The sequence below is a fragment of the Grammomys surdaster genome, unplaced genomic scaffold (genome assembly GCF_004785775.1).
Source record: "Grammomys surdaster isolate TR1022 unplaced genomic scaffold, NIH_TR_1.0 126182, whole genome shotgun sequence".
Lineage (NCBI taxonomy): Eukaryota > Metazoa > Chordata > Mammalia > Rodentia > Muridae > Grammomys > Grammomys surdaster.
The window spans coordinates 4,131,353-4,148,619 of record NW_021620988.1 but is presented as its reverse complement, the minus strand read 5'-3'; positions in this window follow the sequence as shown (position 1 = coordinate 4,148,619).

The following is a 17,267-nucleotide window of genomic DNA, read 5'->3' as shown; positions in this document are numbered from 1 at the left end:
TTGGAAGAAACAATGGGCTCCAAATAAAATACTCAATTGTATATTTAAAAACTTTAAAGTATGTCACTATCTGATTAATTTGCAAAAATAAATTTCAGTTATATACACTAACAGTAAAACAAAATTAAAATAAAATGATTGCATTTATACATCATCAAAATAACAAAATGCTTCATAGCACATTTAATACTACAAGATTTGTGTTACACATATAAAACGTTGTTAAAGAAATTATGAAAAATATTAATGAACACTATTTGTGTTCAGTCACAGAAATACTTATTAATATCATGGTGATGTTCTTTGATATAACCTATATAACCTATGAAAAACAGAGCTATAGTTTCTAAATTTTTATTTTATGAAAATCACTCACTTGTAATTTATACAGTATTGCAAGAAATTTGTGTTAAGGGAAACAAGAGGAGTGGATTAGGAGGGGAGGTGTGGGAAGGACTGGGAGGAAAGGAGGGAACAGAAACTGTGGTCAGGATGTAAAACAAATAATAATTTAAAAAAAAAACGAGTACTATTTGTTCCTATATTTCAAATTCACCATAAAGCACGAATTGTCAAAAGAGTGACTTGGTAGCATCTGAACTGACATACAGATGAACTGACTAGGATTGTGATTCATAAATTACCTAGACATTTGTGATTAACAGTTTTTATAAAAAGGACAAGTAAATGTAATGGTGAAGGGAAGTCTTACAATCAAGGTTAATTCTTTGCTTCCGGGATATGACTCTGAGGGTAAAGCTCTTAATGCACAGGCATGAAGAGCTGAGTTCAGATTCCCAAAATTAACATAAGATGCTAGGCATGATGACACATGCCTACAATTCATACACTGAAAAGCAGAGACAGGAGAATTCCAGGATCTCATTAGCCATCTGGTCTAGGTATTTCATAACCCTGTATTCTGTCAAAGACATTACTCAGAAAATGAAGACAGTAACAGTAACAGGCAAAAGCATCTGACAGCAGCATTTGGCATTTGACCATAAACAAGAATGTGCACTTATATAGACTATACACACACACACACACACACACACACACACACACACACACATATATATATATATATATATATATATATATATATATATATCATATATGTATATGCATACACATACTATATATACATATATATGTGTATGTGTTTATACACATATATACACATATATATATATAAATTTTCCAGTCCTCACTCAGATCACTCAAAGTGTCTTCTGACATCAAAGGTAAGACAAGCAATCCTCTACACATTTTTTTTTCTTCAGAGTAGAAATGGAGACTGGGGATCAAGTACTGAAGTATCAATCTCCAACCAAGGCAGAAATTGATGCAGGATTACTGATGCTGAATTTCACCACTGTCACCATCTCCATTATGCAGGGCTGAGTGTTGTAAACAGACAGACCCCTTATAGACTTCTGTATTTCAATATTGGTCCCCAGCTGGTGACACTATTTAAGAGATTCTAAAACCTAAAGAAGGTAGAAAACTTTAAGATGGGCAAGTGGCCCCATCTCTTGACTCGGGGCTGTGTCATCTATTGGATGTGGTCTCTACAGGTTCAATCTCTCCTTCCCTACACATTTAGGTTATAGCCATCCCCTTGGGATTTGGGAGTCTCTTGCTTCCCTGGCATCTGTGACCCTCCAGTGGCTACCCCTTGTTTCTTGTCCCTCATAGCTACATATTTTTTATTAAATTTCCTTACCCTCTGTACCTCTCTCATTGTCTCCTCCAGTACCTGATCCTGAACCATTTTTTTTCTCTCCTCATCCTCTCTCCATCCCAGGTCCCTTCTCCTTCCACCTCCTGCGATCATCCTTTTCTCCCCTCTATGTTGGACTGAAGCATCCATACCCTAGTCTTCCTTCCTCCATACGGTCTGTGGGTTGTATGATGGCCATTGTGAGCTTTGGAGCTAATATCCACTTAGCAGTGACTACATACCATGTGTTTTCTTTTGTGTCTGTGTTACCTTACTTTAGATATTTTCTAGTTCCATCCATTTGCCCAAGAATTTCATGAAGTCATTGTTTTTAATAGCTGAATATTAATTACTCCATTGTGTAAATGTACCACATTTTCTGTATCCATTCTTCTGTTGAGAGACATCTGGGCTGTTTCAAGCTTCTGGCTATTATAAATAAGGCTGCTATGAACATAGTGGAGCACATGTCCTTGTTATATGTTGGAGCACCTTTTGGGTAATATGCCCAAGAGTGGTATAGCTGAGTCTTCAGTTAGAATTATTTCCAATTTTCTGAGGAACTCCCAGATTGATTTCCAAAATAGTTTTATCAGATTGCAGTCCCACAAACAATGGCAGAATGTTCTTCTTTATTCACATCCTTGTCAGCATCTGTTGTCACCTGAGTGTTTGATCTTAGGCATTCTGATTGATGAAAGGTGGAATCTCAGGTTTGTTTTGATGTGTATTTCCCTGATGACTAAAGATATTGAACATTTCTTTAAGTGCTTCTCAGCCGTTCTAGATTCCTCAGTTGAGAATTCTCTGTTTAGCTCTGTACCTCATTTGTAATATGGTTATTTGGTTCTCTGAAGTCTACTTTCTTGAGTTCTTTGTATATTTTGGATTTTAGTCCTCTATCAGATTTAAGGCTGGTAAAGATCTTTTCCTAATATATTGGTTGCCATTTTGTCCTATTGACATTGTCCTTTGCCTTACAGAAGCTTTTCAATTTTATGAGGTCGGTCCCATTTGTTGATTGTTGATCTTAGAGCATGAGCCATTGGTGTTCTATTCTTGAAAATTTCCCCTGTGCCAGTGTGTTTGAGGTTCTTTCCCACTTTCTCTTCTGTTAGATTCAGCATGTCTGATTTTATATGGAGGTCCTTGATCCACTTGTACTTGAGCTTTGCACAAGGAGATAGGAATGGATCAATTTGCATTCCTCTACAGGATGACCACCAGTACAACCAGCACCAATTGTTGAAAATGTTGTCTTTTTTCTACTGCATAGTTTTAGCTTCTTTGTCAAAGAACAAGTGATCATAGATGTGTGGGCTCGTATCTCAAAGTTTTTAACTCAGAAATGTTCCTGACATTGAGAGACATTGAGAAAAAATGAAGCAGAGACTAAAGTTAGAGTCATTTAGGACTACTCTACCTGGGGATCTATGCTGTCTGCAGAGGTGATACCCAGACATTGTTTCTGTGGCTGAGTGGTCCCTGCTGAAAGCAACCAGATGTGGTTGTTACCTGGGAAGTTCTGTCAGCATCTGATGAATGCACATGAGGATGCTCACAGCTGGTGTAAGAATAGCAGAAGATGGCCTTGAAGGGCATAAATGGGAGGAAAGGCCCTTAATCCTGTGAAGGCTAGATGCCCCAGTGTAGGGGAATGCCAGAGCAGGGAAGCATGAATGTGTGGTTGGGTGGGAAAACACCCTCATAGAAACAGGGGGAGGTGAGATGGGATAGGAGGTTTCTGGAAGGGAAACTGGGAAACTATTTGAAATGTAAATAAAGAAAACATCCAATAAAAGAAGAGAGACAAAAAGAACTGGAGAAGCAGGGAGGATTGAAACCCCATAGGAAAAACAGTGTGGGCAGGCCAGACCACCCAATGCTCCCAAGGACTAAACCACCAACCAAGGAGTGTACTGGCAGTGATAAATGGCTCCAGATACTTATCTAGCAGAGGATGGCCTTGTCTGACATCAATGAGAGGGAAGGCCATTGGTCCTGTGGAGGTTTTAGGCCCCAGTGTCTGGGGATGCTGGTGAAGTGGGGCAGAGGTGGGTGAGTGGGGTAGTACCCTCATAAAGGCAAAGGGGAGTGGGAAGAAGACAAATGGAATGGGGGGTTGTGGAGGGGTAACTGGGAATGGGAGTATCATTTGAGATGTAAATGAATGGAATTATTAATAAAAAATAATAATAACAAGGTAAAAAAACTAATAAAGAAAAAAGTAAAAAATGATCTTTGGTATTTCATATCCTGCTTTCACTTTCTATTTTATCTGCTTCCTGTTGCCAGGTGAGGATTACAAGCCTGCTACTGTGCCTTCTCTATCATGATGGACTTGCATGCATTTTTTAAATAATTAAAATTGTATGCAAAAGCACTCTTTCTCCAATAAACCTTTCTGCCAATATAGGAATAGGGCCAATATTACAAGCTTAAGAAATTGATTCTTTTCTGATAAATCCCAATGAAAACAATGGCAGATCATTAGTAAATTTTCTTTTTGCATACTTTATAGACATGTGGTTGACTTTTACTTTTTTTTTATTAAGGTTCTCCCTGATTATGTTTTACCTGTTAGTGCAAACCTACTGAAAGTACTCAATAAGTTTTTGATGAAACAATTAATAATATTAAAGCTAAATAATTTGTCTTTGTAGGTTGAGCTTAATATCTCCCAAATGTAAACATGATATGTTTACCCAAGTACTACTCCTGAAAGTTTTCATAGCAAATTGCGCAGCAATCCCATTTTCAAGAAATAAAAGTTCAAATCCATTGTACAATCTGTTGGTTGCCACAGCAACACTGTTTGCATTTGCATCATCATATGCTTCTATTCCGAATCACATAAATAATTTTGAATGTTCTTTCTTCTTCTAGGGATTCTGCTTGCTCTTAGCCCCTCATGGCACTTTGCTTTATTCCTTAAGATTAAGAATTTACATATAGTGTTTTAAATGTTTTAATAGCCACCAGTTTTAAAGACCTTACACATTAAAAGGTAATGTACAAATATCCCATTCTTTATTTTTAAAGTATTATATCATGGTACAATATTTCCTGTAAAGTGAACTTTTGTATCCAAGAATTTATTTTCTGTACACCACAGTTATAACTGTAAATTGACTAATTAAACATTGTGTCCCAGATATTAGTAGAGGAATTTTAGATTTTTCTAGCCCCAAAACAATTGAATTTGTCACAAATAATTTGAAATAATTTTTGTTTTAAAAAATGACATATTTTTTCACTGAGATTAATTTTGCAATGCTAAACATTTATGTAATATATTCTGATTTCCCTTTTCTCACACTGTCTCTCGTCGCCTAAAGATCTTCATCTTTCTTCAAGTGTCTTCCCTATGTCCATGTCTTTTGGTTTGTTGGATGAGCTGCTGGGTTTAACCAAGGTCATTCATATGGCTTCTGATGTAGCGCTAAGCATTATATGCTGATGAGGTCATTATTAGTAGGTACACAACTGAAGGACGAATAATTGACCCTCTCCCAGCATCCATCTACAACTAATAGTTTTACAGGATCAAGGGGTAGGATCCTATAAGCCTTCCCTCACTTATGACTGACTAGGGCAGTGAGTTCAAGATTGTGATAGCTGTGTCACACGAAAAAGACACTATTTTTCACCCTTCGGTCTTTAATAAGATCTTCCATTCTTTTTATCCTCCCTTTATAATGTTCTCTGAGCCTTGGAGTTGAGTGGTACAAACATCTGGTTTAGCTCAACTATTCTCAGAAAAGTGAAGCTCCACAGATCAAAGCTGAGAGAAGAATTTTCATATGAGTAGAAACATAGAAGGCAGTTTAAAGTCTTGTTTAAATATCAAAACACAGCAGTAACTTCCCCAATCACGTTTGTGACCAACCCAGTTATGTAGTTTTGACTATTTTTACAGTACTAGATATAAGGTTTATTATGAGGAATAGGTTTCACATCCAATCACAAAGTATCTGATCATTTCTATAGAAATATGCCACAGTGTATATATTAGCATTTTCATAAGGAATTGTGCTTATTTCTATGTCCAGCAATTACATGCTAACACATTGAAGAAAATGTTGTCTTATGAATCATATAATGCTTGTCAAGTAGATATTATTATGACTTTCTAAAGTAAGCCAAATTGGTTTTTCCCACCTTATGCATTAGCTGCCATCTTTCTCCTAGGAAATTTTTCTTGACTTCATAAGTATACCAACTTGCAAGCATGATCCATTTCCTTTGATCATTTGTAGTTTAACATATGACACCATGGAATTAAACCAACACAGATCTTATATCTGAGAGGCTTAGCATTTGCAAAAACATATGTTCTCTTTATTTCAATCTTTAAAATGAGAATCTTGCTATATATACCATATTCCCACCAAAGGTTGCAGGTCCAAGAATATGCCACCACTCCGAGCCTTCATTTTACTGCTCCATTCTTTTGTTTTAGAATGGTTGTGAACAATGAGATCAATTTGCTATAATATAACCTTAAAACTTGTTCGTAGTACAATATTTTACGTGCCATGTTTTATTGAATATATTTATTACAATATTGTACTGAAACTTTATAAAAGAAAAATATTTAAATCCATAATTAAAGATATGTGTGTGTATTTGTGTGTGTGTGTGTGTGTGCATGTGTGCATGTGTGTGGTATACCATTTTGAAACAACAAAGATATTTTGTCATATACTCCTTCTTCATACAAAGAGTATACAGTTTTACAAATTTGAGTAAACTTAAATGGAGAATCTGTTTTGAGAAGCAGTAAGAATGAACTAACGTATACCATTAATCAGATGACTTCAGAAGAAAATGATCATATAATCATTGTATCTTGGTTATACAACATAATACTCTGTGTTATTACAAGCATGATAAGTTAGCTTGGAGTAAAAATTATTTATGTGATACTTGCTATACATGAAGATTTTTCTAGGTGAAAGAAAAACTAACCAAACCAAAACAAACCAAACCAAAACAAAAAATAACTCCAGACTAGGAATCAGGAAAAGTATCATCTTCAAAGTATTTTTATCAGACAGGTAATAATACATCCTTACTAAAGAGAAATAACATTTTAAAAGACACATTTAAGAAATGAAAAAAGATGACTGTATCCTAGGCCTGACACTATTACTGATGCTATAGTGTGCTTACAGACAGAATCATAACATGGCTGCCCTCAGAGAGGCCCAACAAAGAGTTGACTGAGAAAGATGCAGTTACTTACACTCAACCAATGGACAGAAGACAGGAACCCCTGTGGTTGAATTAGGAAGACGTTGGAAGAACCTACAGAGGAGGGCAAACCCCTAGGAAGACCAGCAGTCTCAATTAACCTGAACCTCTTAGATGTCTCAGACACTGGGCCACCAACCAGGCAGCATACACCAGCTGATATGAGGCCTCCAACACATATACAGCAGAGGACTGTCAGGTCTGGCCTCAGTCAGAGAAGCACCTAACCCTTGAGAGACTTGAGGCCCCAAGGAGTGGGGAAATCTGGTAGGGTGAGTGTGGTTGGGACATCCTCTTGAGAAGGAGGAGGAATGGGATAAGGAACAGTCAGAGGATAGACAGGGAGGGGGATAATGACTGGACTGTAAAAAAAATATTAAAAATAATTAAAATAATAATAATAATAATAATAATTTGAATGTATAAACTGTGTTTTCTGCAGACAATTTGTTGTAGGATCATTAAAAACTTGTCCTTACAATCTTCAACTTTTAATTGGTGTAGTTAGTCCACTTATATGTGATATAATTAGTAAGTTAGGACCTACCTTTGCAATCTATTTTTTTTGCTGATCACCTATTTTCTTCATTGTTCGGTGTTACACTGTTAAAATGGTAATGAATAAACATTTCTGAGTGTAACAGTTTAAAAAAGGAGAAAAAGAACAGAAATACCAACCTCCAGGCAAGAACCCACCCAGCTCAGGTTTCAAATTGTGAAAAGAAATTAAAGAAAACTTTAGGTCTAGTCATGGTGGTGCATACTTTTAATTCTACCACTCTGGAGGCTGAGGCAGGCAGATCACTGAGTTCCAGGCCATCCTGCTCTAGTGATCAAGTTCCAGGACATCCAAACTTAGGCAGTAAGGGAAACTGTTGAAAACTGAAAACTGTATTTAAACAAAAGATGTATTTAAACAAAGTCACCAAATCACTGCCACCACATGCAGCTTCAGGGATACGATTCTAGCTTTAGAGTTAAAGAAGAAAAAAAAAAGGTATTATGAAATCTTCCTTCACAATTAGGAAGGCCAGAGTGGCTAGACATAAGTCAGGAGTGGCTCTGTATGGAGCCACAGACATTACATTGTGTGAAGATGTAAAGATGAAGTCTGGATTGCTTTGGAAATCTCAAGAGGTTGTAGATCACAAAACCATGGGATGCCTGCCGAGGAAAGCTGCTCACAGGAAGTGGAACCAGTCAAAGACATGGACAAGTGGGTTACAGTTAACAAAGCTGAAAGGAGTTGGAGACCTGAATATTTGATATTAGACACGGAGACACAGAGATTGGAGTTTGCCCTGCTGGATTTTGGTATTACTTTGGTCGAGTGTTCAGTTTCCTCACTGTTAAAGTATCAATGCATATTCTGTACCATTGTATGGTAGAAATATGTGATCTGCTTTTCAATTTTGATTTTACAGAGCTTACAGTGAAGAAATTGCCATTGTTAACAGAAAGATTTTGAACTTTGAACTTTTTATTGTTTACTAGTTATTTTATTTATTTACATCTCAGACGTGATCCCCCTTCCCAGTTTGCCATCCACAATTTCCCTATCCCATCCCTACTCCCCTTTCTTCTAAGAAGGTGCTCTCTTACCCACCCACACACTCCTGCCTCACCACCCTGGCATTCCCTACACTGGGACATCAAGCCTTCCCAGGACCAAGAAGCTCTCCTTTCACTGATCCCAGATAAGGCCATTCCTCTGCTACAGAAGTAGCTGGAGACATGGGTCCATCCATGAGTATTCTTTGGTTGGTGGTTTAGTCCTTGAGAGCTCTAGGATGTCTGGTTGGTTGATACTGTTCTTCCTTTGGGGTTGCGAACCCCTTCAGCTCCTTCAGTCCTTCATCTAAATACTCCACTGGAGCCCCCATGATAAGTATGGTGATTGGCTGGGAGCATTTCTCTTCTGTATTGGTCAGGTTCTGGCAGAGCCTCTCAGGAGACAGCTATATCAGGCTCCTGTCAGCAAGCACTTCTTGGCATCAGCAATAGTGTCTGGGTTTGGTGGCTGCATATGTGATGGATTCTCAGGTGGGGCAGTCTCTGGATGGCCTTTCCTTTAGTCTTTGCTCCACTCTTTGTCCCTGTATTCCTTTAGACAGGAGCAATTCTGAGTTAAAATTTTTTAGATGGGTGGGTGGCCCCATCCCTCAATTGGGGCCGTGCCTAGTCTCTGAATATAATCTCTACAGGTTCTCTCTCTGCTTTGTTGGGTATTTCAGTTAATGTCATCCCTTTTGGGTCCTGGGAGTCTTTTACTTTCCTGGTATCTGGGACTATCTGGTGGCTACCCCCAGTTCCCCATCCCCCACTGTTACACAAATCTGTTCAATTTCCTGACCCTCTGTATATCTCCCCCATGTCCCATATCTGATCCTGCCTCTCATTTTTTCCTCCCCTTCTTCTTTTAAACATTGATGAAACTGTTATAAACTATGGACACATTTGAAGTTGGACTGAATACATTTTTATTTGTATTATGATAAGGACACAAGCCCATGAGGCCAGGGTAGAATGTGGTTGTTTTGGATAATATTGGATCTCATGGACTCAAATATTTGAATGCTTACAGAGTGTCATTAGGATGTATGGACTTATTGGAGGAGATATATCCTTGTTTGAAGAAGTGTGTGACTAGGGGTGGGATTTGCATTTCAAATGGTCAAGGCAGGGTCAGTGTCCCTCTTTTCCTATTGCCTGCAGATCTGGATGTAGAACTCACTTCCTCCAGCATCGTATCTGCTGCACAATATAACAACAATGAACTAAACCTCTGAACCTGTAAGCCAGCTCCAGTTGTTTTTTTTTTTTATAAGAGTTGCAGTGCTTATGGTGTCTCTTCACAGCAATAGTAACCTTAACTAAGACAAACTAATTCTGGAAAAAAAAAGCTTCCTTTCATCTGGTTTTCTATTGGGAATTCATCAGGTAGTGCTTTTGCTGAGAAACAGATTAATCACATCCCTCTTCAGTTGTCAGAATCAACTAGTGTTAGGACAAAATTCACATTTCTTGTCATTCTACATACCAGCTCCATTTCTTCCCAATAAGACTTGCATTCTGAGCTCTGGAATAACATGAATATATTTTAGCTTCCTTAATATTGTACCTGAATCTATTGTAACTCAGATGTTCTATAACATATCATCCTCCATCTCACGGACACTTTGCACTCATGTTTATTTTCTTCATCAATAGCCTAGCCTTCTACTAGACATCACATTTATCTCTAATGCCAAAAACACATACACTATGTCACAATTTATTAAATAAATTTGTCAATTCCCTTAGAATCTAAAATTTAGATAAAGGCTTTGAAATAATTAGTGCTTCACTACAATGTCTACGTAAATGTCTGAATTTGATCCATATTTTCATTTAATTAGTTGGATTCAGTTGGAATCCATAAGGTTTTTCTCATTCACTATATCAGAACCAAAAATTCTTCTTTATAGTATAATATTAGGGTGCTCTTAAAGAGATAACAAAGATTATGAGATGAGCACTTTCTTTCCTGGCCATTAAGGTATGGGATATATTTTTAAAATTTTGGTTTAGATCAATGTGCAATGCTGTAGGAATAATTCTTATTGGTGCTGACTGAGTAGCTGTGTATAAGACATTATTAAGAAAGGTATGTTTGCTCAGGGAAACAATATCAGCAATTATTTTGCTCAAATATTTTCAGTTAAAATTTCTGAGTCCAAATAACTTCATCTCCATAAAAATAATAAGAAGAAGCTTTATTATTTTTCCCGGGCACATGAATGCAATATAAAAAGTACTTGGAAATAAGTCATGTTTGTTTAATAAGACAGCGACCAAATTATATTCTCATTCAAATATGATCTAATTACCAGGAGATTACATAATATGAGACTTCTGGGATGCCTTGTAAAGTATGTCTTAATCACTGAGAAAATAAAAAAGAATCATGAAGTCCCAGCCTTTAAATACACTAGTTATTTCTAACTGCTAATAAAAAGAGAAAAGAAGTTGGATAAAAATGTTTGATATTATGTTTTGGATTTCTTTAAGGATTTATTTTTATTCCCGTGAACGTGTGTGTGTGTGTGTATGTGTGTGTGTGTGTGTGTGTGTGTATGCTTCATGTGCTATTGGTTGGGAAGGACAGCAGAAGATGTCAAATCCTCTGGGATTAGAGTTACAGACAGTAAGACCTGATACCTTTACTGGGAATTGAATTTAAATTCTGCTGAAGGGGAGCAAAGATCTTAAAAGCAAAATACTCGCGGGGAAAAAATATGAAGACAAGTGTGGAGCAGAGACTGGAGAAAAGGCCATTTAGAGACTGCCACATCTGGGGATCCATCCCATATATAGTCACCAAACCCAGGCATTATTGTGGATGTCAAGAAGTACTTGCTGACATCAGCCTGACATAGCTGTCTCCTGAGAGGCTTTGCCAGAGCCTGACAAATACAGAGGCAGATGCTCGCAGCCATCCATTGGACTGAGCACAGGGTTCCCCAATGGAGGAGTTAGAGAAAGGACTGAAGGAACTGAAGGGGTTTGCAACCCCATAAGAAGGACAACCATATCAACCAACCATACTCCCCAGAGCTCCCAGGTACTAAACAAACAACTAAAGAGTACATATAGAGGTTCCCATGGCTCCAGCCACATATGTAGCAGAGGAATGGCCTTATCTGGCATCAGTGGAAGAAGAAGCCCTTGGTCCTCTGAAGGCTCGATGCCCCAGTGTAGGGAAATGCCAGGGCTGGGAGAAGGATGTGGGTGGGTGGGGGAACACCCTCATAGAAGCAGGGGGTGGAGGAATGGGATAGGACGTGTATTGGGTGGGGATGGAAATAATAATAAGGGGATAACACTTGAAATGTAAATTAAAAAATTTAAAAAGCTCCAATCTCAATATCATGTGCTTTAAGATTGATATTTTCTAGTTACAAAGTGTTAGGATTTATCTTTAAACATATATTTCTGTGTACTTCTCTCCCTAACATGAATAGTGTATTTCTATGAAATTTCTAAGAATTTGACATACATTATTTCAGTGAAAACATAAACTCTCAATTAAAGTTCTGTATTTTGTAGATGGGGTGCCTGTATATTCTATAGTTTTTAAGGCTGTTGATATCTACCTTTATTTAGTTGTATTAAAATAGAACTCAGAATGTTATTTTAGTTTTCCTATTTGTTAAGCCAATATGTTCTATTATGTAGGTGATTTTATAGATTGCCCATGGGCTCCTGCAAAGAATGTGTATGATGATTTCTTGGAATATTCTTTATTATCTCTTGGGTTCATTTCACTTAGGTTTATGATGTCATTATTTAACTCTATTGTTTCTTTGACTTTCTTTTTTTATTTGCCTATTACTGTGAGTAGAGTATTGAAGCCATTCACTCTCACTTTGTTGAAGTTAATCTTTAATTTTTGACCTAAGGTTTTTTTTATGAAAATAGATATAATTATGTTTTGTTCATATATGTTAGAAATGACAATATTGCCTTGTTTGATTGTTTCTTTAAAGAGTATTAAGTGACATTCCTTATCTTTTCTGATTAGTTTTGATTGGAGTCTGCTTTATAGGATGTTAGAATAGTTTTGCATGCTTGTTTCTTCTATTTGCTTGAAATCCCTTGTCCAGACTTTTAAGGTGGTGACTGTTATTGCTCATGATGTGTGTTTCTTTGAGGGACAGTAAACAATGGATCTAATTTTCTAATCCAATTTGGTAGGATTTTTCTCCTTACCAGGGAATAAAAAGATTAATATGAAGAGTTATTACTGAACTATATGTATCAATTCATGTTGTTTTGTGTTTTCTTGATCTTTTTTGATTGAATGCTACAGAATTGTTAATTAGTTTCCTATCGTGCTCTGATTATGTTTGTCCTTGTCTTCATACTAAAAAATTCTTCTTGTATGTTCTGTACAGCTGAATTATTGATTAATAGTCTTCTTTAGTCTGGTTTTATCTTGAAATTATTTCTTCTACTATTTTACATAGTTTTGCTGTATATAACAGTGTGGTTCAGAAGGATGTGGGACGGGGGTATATCTGAGTTTGGAATACATCTTTCTATTCCCCCTTTGGCTTTAAAAATTCAGTCAAATAATCTGGTGTTATTCTGATAGACCTGACTTTCTAAGTGACTTCATCATTCTTACAACCTTCAATGCCCGTTATTTTATGTTTTATTCCCAGTCTTATTTATTTGTCATTTTGTAGTCCTCCAGTACCTGGATACACCTCTCTTTATTGAGGCAAGGTAAATTTTCTTCTATGAATTTTTTGAAGACATTTTTTCTCTATTATTAAAAGCATAATTTTTCTTGTATAATATATTCTGATTCTGATTCCTCCTCTCCCTATTGCTTTCTTTTCTTCCCCATGTCCATATTTCCTTCACTTGACCATTTTCTGATTCTTCTATGCTAATTGTCAAAAAGATAAACATTCTCTTAGAGTTTTTTCTCTGGGAAATCCTTACATATTATGAAATTCACTGCCACATGATATAACAGCTTTGGCCCCTTCTGGACCAAAACTTCTGTGTGATGATCCTGAGGAAGGGCTTCCCAGGAGATTTCTCTTGGTGATGCTGGTCTCTTCTTAATCACAGCTTATCTTTCAACCCCAGATGACCATGATTGATTGTCCAAGGAAAGCAAAGGTTTTGCTTTAGTGTTTCTGTTCTGTGGTTATTCACAGCTGATTCTTCAGCTCTACCTGACCAAAAACAAAAACAAAAAAAACAAAAGCAAACAAACAAACAAAAAAACAGAAAGCTCTAAGTTATGTCCAGTTAGCAAAATGATTCTGAAGGTTATAGCTTCTCTCTTCGGTGCCTCTGAAGTCTTACAGTTCCCTACATGTGGTCTTTTGGTAGGACATTCTAGATGGCAGTAAGTTTGGGTAGTAGTATCTAGGAGAATTTGGAGAAATGTGTTCAGTCCTCTTGCTATGGGATTATGGTAGGAATGGAGGTATTCTAACCAGTGCAGGCACCATTAATTCCTGTAACAGAGCAAAGGAAGAAATGCCCTCAAATTTGTATAAAACTGTTGCTACTATGATGACAAAACCAGACAAAGACACTCCAAGAAATAGGTTAATTGTTCAATTTATCTGGTAGCATAGATGTAATAACCTCAATAAATTTCTTCCAAACAAATCAAGAATACATCAAAATATTATCCACCATATTCTGGTCCTTCTTATCCTACAGGTGTAGGGATAGTTTGGCATCTACAAATCAATAGATATAATTCATCACTTAAATAGACTTAACAAATTATCTTAGATACAAACTATCTGGAAATTTCACTTGATGCAGAATAGGACTTTGAAAAATTCAACATTCTGTTCATAAACTCTTGAGAATACAATAAATTCTTGAGAATATATAAAGATTCAGGAGACATATCTCAACATGATAAAGGCAATATACATTAAGACTTCAACCAACATCATGCTAAAGGGAAGAAAACTGGATAGGAAAAGTATCCAGATTATCTTTATTAGCAAGTGATATGACAACAAAAGCATTAAAGATTTAGTGTCTCCACCAAAAAACCCCTACAGCAAATAAAAACATTCAGCCACCTAGAAGGATGCAAAAATACCACACCAAAATCATTATCCTTCTTATGAACAATGAAAAGATCGAATATAATCTTATCAATAACAACACAAAAATCTTGGAATAACTCTAACCAAGAAAGTGGAATATTTGTAAAATGAAAACTTTCAGACACTGAAGAAAAAAAAAATTGATGAAATTATCAGAAGATGGAAAGATCACCCATGCTCATGGATTGGTAGAATTAGTATTGTAAAAAAGACCATCCTACCTAAAGCAACCTACAGTTGTGATGCAATCTCAAACAAATTTCCAACACAATTCTTCAAAAAAAATTAAAAACTTAATTTCATAATTCACACATAAATACAAAAGTCCCACACAGGCAAAGGTATCATTCTAATTTCATTCTAGCAAAAAGTCCATGACTCCAACATGTCTTAGTTCCTGGGACATGACATTTTACATTAAATGTGACATTCCTGATAGTACTTCAAATGTAAATCTAGGTATTAGGCTGAACTTGAAACTTGAAATCTAATACAAGATGTCAAAATTTCTTATAGACCTGGTGGATCATGGACACAGGAAGCTGAACTTGGAACATTTTTTGGCCCTCAATAGCAAGGAAGAGCTTAAAAATGTTGTAAAAAGTAATATGCAAACAACACAGAGGTATTTTAGGATATAATCTTATTCACATATGCATATAAACATGTGCTTTCTGTGTTACTTGTGTGTATGTGTATGACATATCCCCATGGTTAAATAATATTATATTTGCCTTTAATGGTAAATATAAGTAGCATGGGAAGACTTTTTACAATATTCAAATATGGTATAGCTTTCTTTGTGGTGTGGGGACCTTTCAAGACTAGGTTTTTCTTTGTAGTTCTGGTCTCAAACTCACTCAGTAGATCAGAGTGGTCTCCAATTCACAGATATCCTCCTGCCTCTGCTTCCTGAGTTCTGGAATCAAAGGCATGTATCACCAGTGCCTGGCAACAAATATTATATTCCTTAGGATATATTTTTAACTCTTTTTGAAACCCAATACAATTTTTCTTATTATATGAATTACTTAATGTTAGACAAATAGTAATTTTCTAATCCTCATTATTTTGAATCCACTAAGTAGATGACTACTGCAGTTAACAGATTGTTATTGATTGGTATCTACATCATATAACTATTTTAGTAATGTACATTTTTACATTTTATAGATTTTTTCTGGCTTTGACTAGCAAAATCTTTTTTTTTTTCCCCTGCTATGTCATTTTAACAAGCCACGATCATTTTTAAGAACTTACTTACTTCATGAAACCATAAATCTCTCAGATTTATGTTGTGGTTTACCTGACCTATCTTGACACTTTAAAGTTCTTATGTGTTTAGATGTATATCATTTTTATAGATCTCCATTGGAAACTTTGACTTCCAATGAGTTGTCAAATCTAATTTTAGCTGAAGACTCAAGAAAGTATAAACTTATATACTAATAGTTACAGACATGCATATATATTTACCTTTTTAAGATCAAATTTAATATGTTACGAAAAACTTGTGTGCATAGCTATATTCCCAAAAGTCATCGCAAATCAGATGGTTCATTCTACAGTCTCAAGTTTATATATATTTTCCTTCCTTTGAGAACCAAGCTTCTGATTTTCAAAACTTTTCTCTACTTGTATTTTGCTTTTGCACACATAATTATTATATCATATTAATAGAGAGAAAATAGTTGGTTAGGGTATATGTTGTCTCTGATTTTACAATATGTAATCTAAACCTTGATTTCTAATATCACAAAGGTTAGTAATTTCCATCACCAATCTCCCAAAAATAAAGCAGTTATCAGTTTGTTTAGCAAAGGGGGGGCATGGAATGGGGGATTTGTGGAGGGGAAACTGGGAAGTGGGAGATCATTTGAAGTGTGAACAAATAGTTAATTATAAAATAAAACGCAGCTGGGCGGTGGTGGCGCACGCCTTTAATCCCAGCACTTGGGAGGCAGAGGCAGGCGGATTTCTGAGTTCGAGGCCAGCCTGGTCTACCGAGTGAGTTCCAGGACAGCCAGGGCTATACAGAGAAACCCTGTCTCGAAAAACCAAAAAAAAAAAAAAAAAAAAAAAACGCTCATCAGGTGTTCAACTAGTTAAAAAAAGGATATATGTCTATATCTTATGAGTTATATTCTGGTTTTGATATCTTTTTATTCTGATTAAATTTTATGTTATTTACTCTATCTAGGTGTGCTGATTATTCTGCAAACCTTAACCTGAAACTAAAGTCACAAATGTCACTTTTTTTCACATGATTCCCACATAACACTTTTAAAATAATTTCTGAGTCATATTTATCTGTTCTTTCTTTAGGAATCATTCAAACTGGGGCTGGAGAGATGGCTCAGCGGTTAAGAGCACTGACTGCTCTTCCAGAGATCCTGAGTTCAAATCCCAGCAACCACATGGTGGCTCACAACCATCCATAATGAGATTCGATGCCCTCTTCTGGTGTGTCTGAAGACAGCTACAGTGTACTCATAAATAAAATAAATAAATAAATCTTTAAAAAAAAAAGGAATCATTCAAACTAATTTTAATTTTCATATATTTTCTAAATTCTTTGAGAACTCCACACATGCATACGATGCATTTGATCATTGTCACTCTCCCATTCTATACTTAACCCCTTCCAGCTC